The sequence below is a fragment of the Glycine max genome, chromosome 20 (assembly GCF_000004515.6).
Source record: "Glycine max cultivar Williams 82 chromosome 20, Glycine_max_v4.0, whole genome shotgun sequence".
In the NCBI taxonomy this organism is placed as follows: domain Eukaryota; kingdom Viridiplantae; phylum Streptophyta; class Magnoliopsida; order Fabales; family Fabaceae; genus Glycine; species Glycine max.
This window is the reverse complement of record NC_038256.2, coordinates 3145148-3155291: the sequence shown is the minus strand read 5'-3', so window position 1 is coordinate 3155291 and position 10144 is coordinate 3145148. Positions and strand designations below refer to the sequence as shown.

Genomic DNA, 10144 nt, shown 5'->3' with positions numbered 1-10144 from the left:
GCTACGAAAACTTACATTATTACACATTAACCAATAGGTTAGGTACATGGGTGCCACATGTAATATGGTGAAATGAATAACTTTTCTGTAGTAAAATATTTTTTTCACTCATTGCCTGTTGTCTGGATGTAGGACCTTTTGACTCTACATGTAAGGTGTCAAATTTCTGAAATAACAATCACCTGTCAAATTCTATCCACAATATACACACCATTTTAATATTAGAGTAAGTATTCTATGTATTGAGAATGTAAAGGATTTATACATTATCATCCGATCACAATGTACAATGTATGATAAGTTGGTTGACTTTTAGTTTTTACCATAATTATCTTAAAAGTCATACTAATGATGATTTTTTATTATTTAGCAATGTATTTTGTTTTACAGTGACAATGCATAGAAATTGAGATCTTGATATTAAGATATTTAATGACCTAAAAATAACAATAGTAACCTTCAAAAGCAGCAAAATGTCCAAAATACACTATAAAGCAAAAGGGCTGCTGAAAAACAATGGAGGTCTTGGTAGGGATAATTTACTGCGAAGGACAGTAACTCAGTAGCCTGAAATTCAGTTTACTGATGATCTGCGAGGGTGTGACTGGGGATCTTTGCTTGGTCTCTTTTTTTTTCTTTTACTTTTTGGTAAGAAGTGTTTGTTTCATTATCATTTTGTCATTCGTTTTCCAGGCTGGTGCAAAACATGTTTATGCTGTGGAAGCATCTGAAATGGCAAAATATGCACGAAAACTTGTAGCTGGGAACCCAATACTGGGTCAACGAATTACAGTAAGAATTTTTTCTTAGTTTTCTTCAGTGGTCATTGTTCATTATTTGATCTTTCAGGTGACCATGCCATGTAATATTTACACACACACACACTCACACACATATATAGGTTATTAAAGGCAAAGTTGAGGATGTTGAATTTCCAGAGAAAGTTGATATTCTAATCTCCAAGCCCATGGGTAAGCTTCTGTTATATTTGCTTTAGTCAATCTAGAGATTAGAGAATGTTGATAGTCCATAGACAAGTTATATTTTTGTCAATGGATTTTTCTGCTACTTCTTTGTGGTGTTGAGATAAGTTGTGTCAAAAAAAATGGGAATGCAAGTGTTTTATGGGAATTAGTTTTTTAGTGATTTTGTTGGCAATTTATAATTCAATGACATTTCTCTGTTGTTGTGCAGGCACCTTGTTAGTTAACGAAAGAATGCTAGAGTCTTATTTCATTGCAAGAGATAGGTTTCTCACCCCTAATGGGAAAATGTTTCCTACATTGGGAAGGTACATCGAACACTTTCTCTACTTTTCCCCTTTTTTCTTTTTTTGTGTGATACTATTAAGCATAGTTATGACTATATGATTCTATATAGGCAAGTTACTAGAATAATTATCTTCCATTTAAAACAGTTATTCTTAGCCCAATATATTTTTCAGGATGCAGATTCTTGTTCTTATGCAACATTTTTGTGCCTTTTCGTGTTAAAAATACTACATTTTTTATTTGCATCTTCCCCCCTCCCAAAACTGCTTATAATTATCTAAGAATTATTTGTCTGCTCCTAACCTTGAATTTATTACTGCGGTAGGATTCACATGGCTCCTTTGAGTGATGAATATTTGTTTGTTGATATTACTAATAAGGTAAAATTATCCTTGTTTTTTGACTATTGTTTAGTCTCCATTCTTGATATAATATTCTTTTTTCTATTTTTCTTAAATTCTTTGATTAGTATTGTTTCTATTCTTTGTTCAGGCCCTATTTTGGTGGCAGCAAAACTATTATGGTGTTGATTTGATGCCCTTACATGGGACTGCCTTTCAATGATACTTTTCTCAGGTATCTTTCTAGCTTGGTTTCATAAAATGAACTGAAGATTTCCAATTGATCCATTCTGATAAGAGTGGGATGTATTTGGAACATGTAGTGTAAAATGTTTGTTTGGGATCCCCACAAGCATATTATATGTGATATTTGTTTTTCCAAATTAAAACTAACGTTTTTTTTTCTTTTATTAATGCTTACATGTTTCTGCAGATATAGAAATATAAATGCTTTGTTCATGTTTGAATTGCAACTTAACCTGTTTTTTATAGTATAAGACTAATAACTTCTGGAGATATAGATACAAGATTAATAATTTACTTAGAGATGGCATTAGTGTAGATATAGAAATGCTTTGTTCATGTTTGAATTGCAACTTTGCCTGTTTTTCATACCATTCTTTGTCAAACATAGGATTTTGCATTTACATAGCAAGCTGAAGATGATTGTTTTATGTTTTTCAGTTGGTTCATATGCAACTTTACATTTGATGTTGGGCTTCTGTTTATATTTGCCCTTGTCACCTATAGTTATGACATATTCCTCTCTCATTTTCTTCCCTTCTACCTTTTACCGTCCTAATGCATGTGTCCCTTTTGTTTTTGTACCCGAGTAAAATTGGTGCCTATTTCTATTTCTTTTTTAAATACTTACATGCTTCTCGATGGTTAGTGTTAAGTGATACTGATAATTGTTTAATGTAAGGGTCTAATCAGCATCAGCATTTGTTGTAACATAATTGGAGTTTGTCTGTCAAAGAAGTTGGAATTGTATTTATAATAATAATTGTATTTATAATTTAGAAAGAAGAAACAAAAAGGAATTATTTATTGATTGATTGAACGAATGAGTGAAAGAACAAAAGTCAGTCATTCAAGGGACTTGAATTCTCCACTTCCAATCTCTCTTCCCCCCCCCCCCCCCCCCTTCCCTCAATACATAAACTACTACTTACTCTAATATTAAAATGGTGTGTATATTATGGATAGAATTTGACAGGTGATTGTCAAATGCCAAACTTCTTTGAGTATCTTGTGGTGGGGACACCTTTTATGGGTTGAGTATAGAAGACATGGTAATATGACATCATGCTTTATCTTTTCTGAAAACAAATTCAAAGGTAATGAATTTGTTCTACACTTGTCAATTGTCATTGTCCATTTGAATGCATTGTAATTTGAAAACTTTAATTGTTCTACAAACAATTTTTGCCACTATCACCAACAAATATACTTGTGCTAATTAAAGATATATATATTCTTTTCTTGTTGCCCGTTTTTTCTTTAATTAAAGATTGTAATTGATTTGCGGTTTGTGTTAGTTTGTATGTGATCGGTGCTAAAATTTAATTGCTTACCAACACATATATTTAGCTATTATAGATTGGTTGGACAAGGCAATATATATATATAGTAATCTACTTACTTTAATTGTTAGTCGTTCATTAATTTCATGCATTAGTGTTGGATTAATAGTTAGTTAATTTAAATATATTCTAATGGCCGACTGTAATTTAAATATAATCAATGATGATAGATGGATAATTAAATAACATTCTAAGACGGTGCTGACGCCATGATCGTCTTAGAAAACTTACTTTCAAAGACGGTGTTAACGTCACAACTGTCTTAGAAAGTTTGCTTTCGAAGACGGTGCTGACATCATCACCGTCTTCGAAAGCAAGTTTTCTAAGACGGTCATGGTGTTACCACCGTCTTTGAAGGTTGAGCTTTTCTAAGACGGTGTTCCTAGAACCGTTATTGAAAGTGTTAACTTTCAACAACATTAGTTTCAAAGACAGTTAAAAATCATCGTTGTTTGTCTTTTTTTACTGTCATAAAAACCCCTTTTTTTAGCCGTGAATCTTTCAAATAAAAAATTAGATGCATGTGTAGAGTCATGATAAAAATTCATCTTTGAATCTGCCATGTAATATTTTTTATTAAAGGTAAATTAACCGATAGATGAATTTGTTTCATTTTTTTTACTTATGTCTCAAAATGATCTTATTTGTTTTTTACTTACCAAGTCATATTCATTTACTGCATTCACCTAAACTTGAGCTTGAAAATATTGGGTCAAGTTGAGTATGTGACACTCAAGACTCAAAATCATTACTGGCTTCCGCTTAAAATTATTTTACTTATATAGAGCATCTTTTATGAATTCAAGTAATCCATTTTAAGTTGTTTAATTTATGTTAATTGATTTTTATAATATCATATTATAATTAAATAACTCATATATATTTTATTTTAATGATATAATTTTAAACAACTCTTAAATTACTCTCTTAAATAATTTTAAATGATAAATATTTTTTTTCTAATAATCATTTGTTGCTTATATTAGCAATCAAAAATTAATTTTAAACTACTCAATATGTGGATCACCTCCAATGATAAAAAATGATATAAAAAAGTAAATAACTCATTAAACAATTAACGTCAAAGATACTCTTACTTCCTTTCATTTAAATTTAAGTTTGACTTACGTAAGATTTGTTGGTTGAAGGATATGATAAAAAAGGATATATGATAATTATTCATTTTAATATTTTGTCTATTATGCAAATAAAATATAATAACATTATCTTGTTCTTTATCTTATCCCAGTAAATTTGAGAATATTTGACGTTAATTCTAAAATTAATTTTATTTGTTTTCACTTACCTATATTCACTTAAATCACCTTCCTTACTTGCTTTCACTTAAATGCGATGTTGATTTCTTTAACTAATTCAAATCGGTGATTCTCTTGCCTTAAAATATATATATATATATATATATATATATATATATATATATATATATATATTACTTGTTTTCAATCACTCGCTTTCACTTAAATGCTTTCACCTACCTAATGTTATTTAAATGTGAAAATCACATGTATTCTGCCATTTGCATGATTTCATATGCATTTCGCATCGTTTCACATGCTTTCTACCTATTTCATGCTTTCCCCTAAGTAGTTTTACTTATTTGGGGTAGGTCTAATTATAAATTTTATCACTTCCAAATTTTATTTTTAGAATTTTACAACTCAAATTTTCATTTTTTTTACATTTTATCACCATTGATGAACTTTTTTTTATTAAATTAAATGATTTAAAAGATTATTTATTAAATATAAATGATTTTAACTTTTTACATTAATTGTAATTATAATTGATGTAAAAAAAAATTTAAAATAACTTTTAAATCAATTATAATCACGTAGAAAATTTTTCTATATTAGTCATAATCGATGTAGAAAAATCTAAAAATAATGACTTTTACATAATGAAATGTATAAAATGAAAATTTTGGATGACAATTTTTGCAAAATATTGAAAGTTAGATGATGAAATTCATGAAAAAAATTGAGTGATAAAATTTAAATGATAAAATTCATAAAATAATAAAAATTTAATGATAAAATTTACAATTAAGCTTTTATCTTAGTGCATATTTGATTTACAATTGAAATTGTTGTGAAGTGCATTACAATGCAAAACAAATAAAAACAAAATGAAAACAAAAGAAGAATCATAATTCTTTAACATTATTACTTTTATCTCAAAAGTCATTTTACAACATATTTCCAAACATGCTGATTCAATTTAACATATTCTTTTTCACATATACTCTGTCATTCACTTAATTTGTTCTTTAGAAATAGGCTTCTACCATATATTTTTTTCTTAAAGAAGTCTTCTTTAGAAATAGGCTTGTCCTCCCTAACTACTTGTTTATATGATTTATCTTTTTTGATATGGATTTTGGTTGTTGTCCTCCCATGCTTTTTCTGTTTTTTTTTTTTCATCTTTTTGAGCATTCATATAATTTTCAGGTGTCTTATTTTCATTTGACTGGAGAAAATGTGTGGCCATATCTTTACTGGTTCTTATTATTATAAAAATAAAATAAAAACAATTTTTAATTTTATATAATAAAAAGAAAATAAAGAAGGACTATTCACTAGGCCAAAATTAGACATAGATATCGCCCTTTAGATAGCGGAGTGTATAGATGACGTTTTTATATAGACGGAATATGTGGATAGCGCTTTGTTTATAGGCGGAATATATAGATATCGCTAATTGTATTAAGCGCGATCTATTATTGCTCTTATTTAAGGAAAATAAAAAAATACACACTATTTTGAGAGGCTGAGAGCCATACTTTTTTTTAGAGCCAACATTATTTTTTTATTTAAAAAAAGAGTAAACATTAAAAACAAAATGCTCCTTTTCGTGCTACAGTAACACCGTTCTTGCGTCGTCTCCTTCAAAGCTACAAAACATATAAAGGTAAATTAAGATTAATATCATTTTATCCAAGGGCATGCAAATTTATTATTTCATATTAACCTTCAATTGTCATTATATATGTACTGCATATATACAACTCTATTTTCTGTTTGCAGAGAAAGAGGCTACCCATAGTGTTCAAATTGTAGACCAGAGATGAAACTAGCTAGATTTTTTAGAATCAATGTGGTTCTGGTTTATTTTCAGATCATCTTGTATTTTCCATTATGTTTAAGTCTCTTATATTTTGTTTGGCGGATGCATTTTATCAAACAATTACCCATTAATTAAAAAATGTTTCAGTATGATAGTTTGGCAGCTGCAAGAATTTTATTTTTATTTTTTTATCAAAAAATATTAATTGTTAATTATTTTTTTTGTTAGTAGAAGAATCGAACGTTTCTTCCCCCTTCATCATTAGACAAACCTTATAATTCCTTGATAGGAAGAATATTGTCTATAAATTTGATTTAGGTTGCTATAAATTCCAACTTCTAAGACTGGGAACTGAACCTGTGAATTTGCATATTATGGTTATCATGTTTCCATTTTCATCTTCAATTTCTAGAAAATCTGAATTTAAATCTGCTTGATCTAGCAGGGGCACCGATGTTGAAGATTGGAAATTTCTCCCGTAATATGAGTCCGGCCACATTAGAATAATGGTAAATTAAATTAATTCGTACGTATAACGTGCTATCCATGCTTTTCATTTCAGTTTTGTTTCTCTATTAAATAATAAAATATCAATATTTTAACTGTTAGAAAAGTCTTTGAGGGTTTGGAATTCTATTAATGAGAGAGTGTTTTCTTATGGCAAACTGCCAAATAGGTCCACATGAGGCCTTGGAGTTGTGTTACAGAGTACATGATTAACATCACTATAACTACCTTTGAAGTGTGTCTGATGTGAAAAGAAATCACTAATTCATTTTGCTTGAGTTATTAATAATTATAATGAAGTTAAATAACATAGCATCTTACATATGGGTCCGAGTTCTAGTATCATAATATCATTTCATTCAATATCAATGTTACAAGGTCATTTTATGCTTTGAAATTTTAATAGGGTAGAGTGTACTTCCTACTTCCCGAGGTCCTATATATGTTTTGATACCTTGCTTTCAATTCTTACAACTTTTCTTTTATCTTAATGATTCTAACTTACTTTTTTTGGTCATATGATGCCACTGGGATGCAGCATCTAGCAAGACAACCTCAAGATCAACGATCTGGGCACTGTCTTAGAAAGAAACTTGGTGAAATAGATATGTATGTGAAGATGCGGATTACCTGTACCTGGACAAAAAAACCTTATGAAACTTTACTGTTTGCTGGAATTGGTATTGGACTTTTCCTGCGCAGCTTAGGTGAAGGGCAAAGAAGGCTTCCCTCTGGGCGCCCAAAGCCAGTAGTGAGATACAACTCTGGAAGAGCGAGAGTTTTAGTTGTTAATCAGGTACTGAATTTTTCCATTATTCATTACTGGTCCTTTTTTATTATTTAATAATTTGATTGAGTTAGGTTCATTTTAGGTTTAAGAAATTATCTCCGGCTTATTCTCATTACGGTTTTTTTTTTTTTTCCTTAGTCTAGCGTTTAATTTAGTATTAGGCAATAGAAAAGTAAAAATTAGTAGGAAAAACAAAAAATGTTGTTGTTTTAATAGATTTAATATAGTATTTATATATTATAAATTACTAAACATAAATTTTAAGATTTATATTTTCTTAAAAAAGATTCTTTAATCAATAGAATTCAAATTAATTTATTGAAATCAATCGAGATAAGTTCGTTATGTATTGAGCCATATGTGGTCCCCGGAAAAAGATTCACAATTCAACACCCTGAATTAGTTCAATATTTTCCTTGCCATGAGTTTTCTTATGCCTTTCTATTTATTTTGTATCTCATTATTGTGACTGATAATCTCTTAACCTTCTCAGTATCTATCATACATAAACATAGGCAGTTATATTTTGCTTGTCCTGGATTACATGTTGAGTACTTGAGTTATTGGTTTTAATTCTATTCTCACAATTTCTCTGCTTAGATCTGTGATAGAAAAAAACAATGAAATAGTAATTACATTTCCCGTTTTGTTATCGCAGCAACTAGCATGGTAACATATCGGTAACATAAATAGAGCTTTAGAAGCGCTATCTATTGGGGAAATAAGCGCAATATATAAAGACACGTACCATTTAAATAAACAGTTAACATATATTATATATAACATTACGTATATATAATAAAAAAAAAAGGATAGTACTCTACTGACAAAAGGAATAATAGATCTTCCTGGAACATAACAATACAACTCAAAACAACACCGAAAGATAACAATTAATGGAAATTATAAAAGGAAGAATAGACGATCTTCCTGGAACATGACAATAAAAGTTAAGAAACACCTCAGGAAGACAACAACAAAAATGGTAAAAGGAGCAATACATCTTCATGAAACATAAGACAAATAACAGAGCAACCTAATAAATAAAATAACTATTTTTCAACTTGGGCTTTCTTGAAAGCCCACTTCTACAACTGTGAGATGGTTCAATCCACTTTTGACAAACTATTGACATCTTCAGCTCCAAGATATCGTCGACTTTTTTTTTCCATTATAAGGTTAAACAGCACCATTAAAGGCAATATCCACGACCTTCAAATCAGAATCCCCAAACTTTGATTCACAATCTCCACCTCCATCAACTTCATAATTAAAAACAATAGAAAACCTTGCCTGGAAATTAAAATAAATATAAAAAATGACACATTAGTTGGACAAATAAGAAGGAAAAATATGCAAAATAAAAATTTAAAAATCAAAAGAATCATAAGATGTGAATTAATAATTATTATACATACCACGAAAATGAAGGCAAATAATAGTATGAATAAGTGTTCAAGTAAGAGAAAGGAGAGGATGGGTGTGGTTCTTGATACTTTAGCTGAAAAAAAGAACTTCCTTTTATATACAACTACAGCATTGAGACTTCCCACTACAGATCACAAACAAAAACTGAAAATGGCAAGGCTTGTGATAACAGCTGTTTCTTATATAGATGAGGATATATATAACTTGTAATTATTATTTATTTGAGAACACCAACTTACCACCCTCTATGAAATTAGGTCAAAGAGTAAGAATAAGGTTTTAGGAGTCTTATATAGGAAGTCAATTTTAAGTGCCTAATTAAAATTTAAGGTATGATGTAAGGAGATGGCAATAATTGTGTGTGAGTATCAAGAAAAGAAAAAAGAAAGAAAGAAACCATGAGGTTTAAGAAAATGACCTTTAAAACAGAGAGTCAGTCTAGAATTCTTAGAGAATTCACTAGACATTGTGTCTCATTTCTTTTAATTTCATATTTGTATAAGTTGAGCATGTAGACATACTCGTGAAAAGAGAGCTTGGAGTTTGAAGATGATTGCATGGAAGAAGGCTTTGTAGTTTGTATCTCCCAATGTATGAGAGTTAATTTATGTTTTATGCATCATATTTATGTTTTGTAAGAAGCGTGAGTGTAAGATCTTTGTATAAATTTTATTCATGTTAGGTATCTTTTAAGATTTAGTTTTCACATAATTAACTTTAATATTCTTATATGCTAAGTTTTTATTTTCATAATTTAGTAATATAAGATGACAAAAGTAATATCCTCAATAATAATAATAATAATAATAATAATAATAATAATAATAATAATAATAATAATAAAAGTGGAATATTATAAAAATAATTAAGAAATTATCACAAAAATGCTAATTGATACTCAAGCATAATACATACTATGTAGTATTTGGTTACATTTTTAAGTTTAAAATTTTATTTAAATTAAATATAAGAACATTAGTTTTAAAATTAAAATCACTAGGTAATATATATTGTTTTGATTTTAAAAAATATATTTAATTTGGAATTTTTTTATATAAAATGTTCTTTGATTTTGGGATTTGAAATAAAGAATAAAAAAACAAACGATAAAAAAATAGCTTTTAAAAAATAAACTCA

At 28.7% G+C, this 10144-nt stretch overlaps 1 pseudogene; it reads left to right on the top strand.

The window, feature by feature from the left end:
* The first annotated feature begins 585 nt into the window (after window positions 1–585).
* On the top strand, window positions 586–2051 carry LOC121174386 (probable histone-arginine methyltransferase 1.3; annotated as a pseudogene).
* Window positions 2052–10144: the final 8093 nt, after the last annotated feature.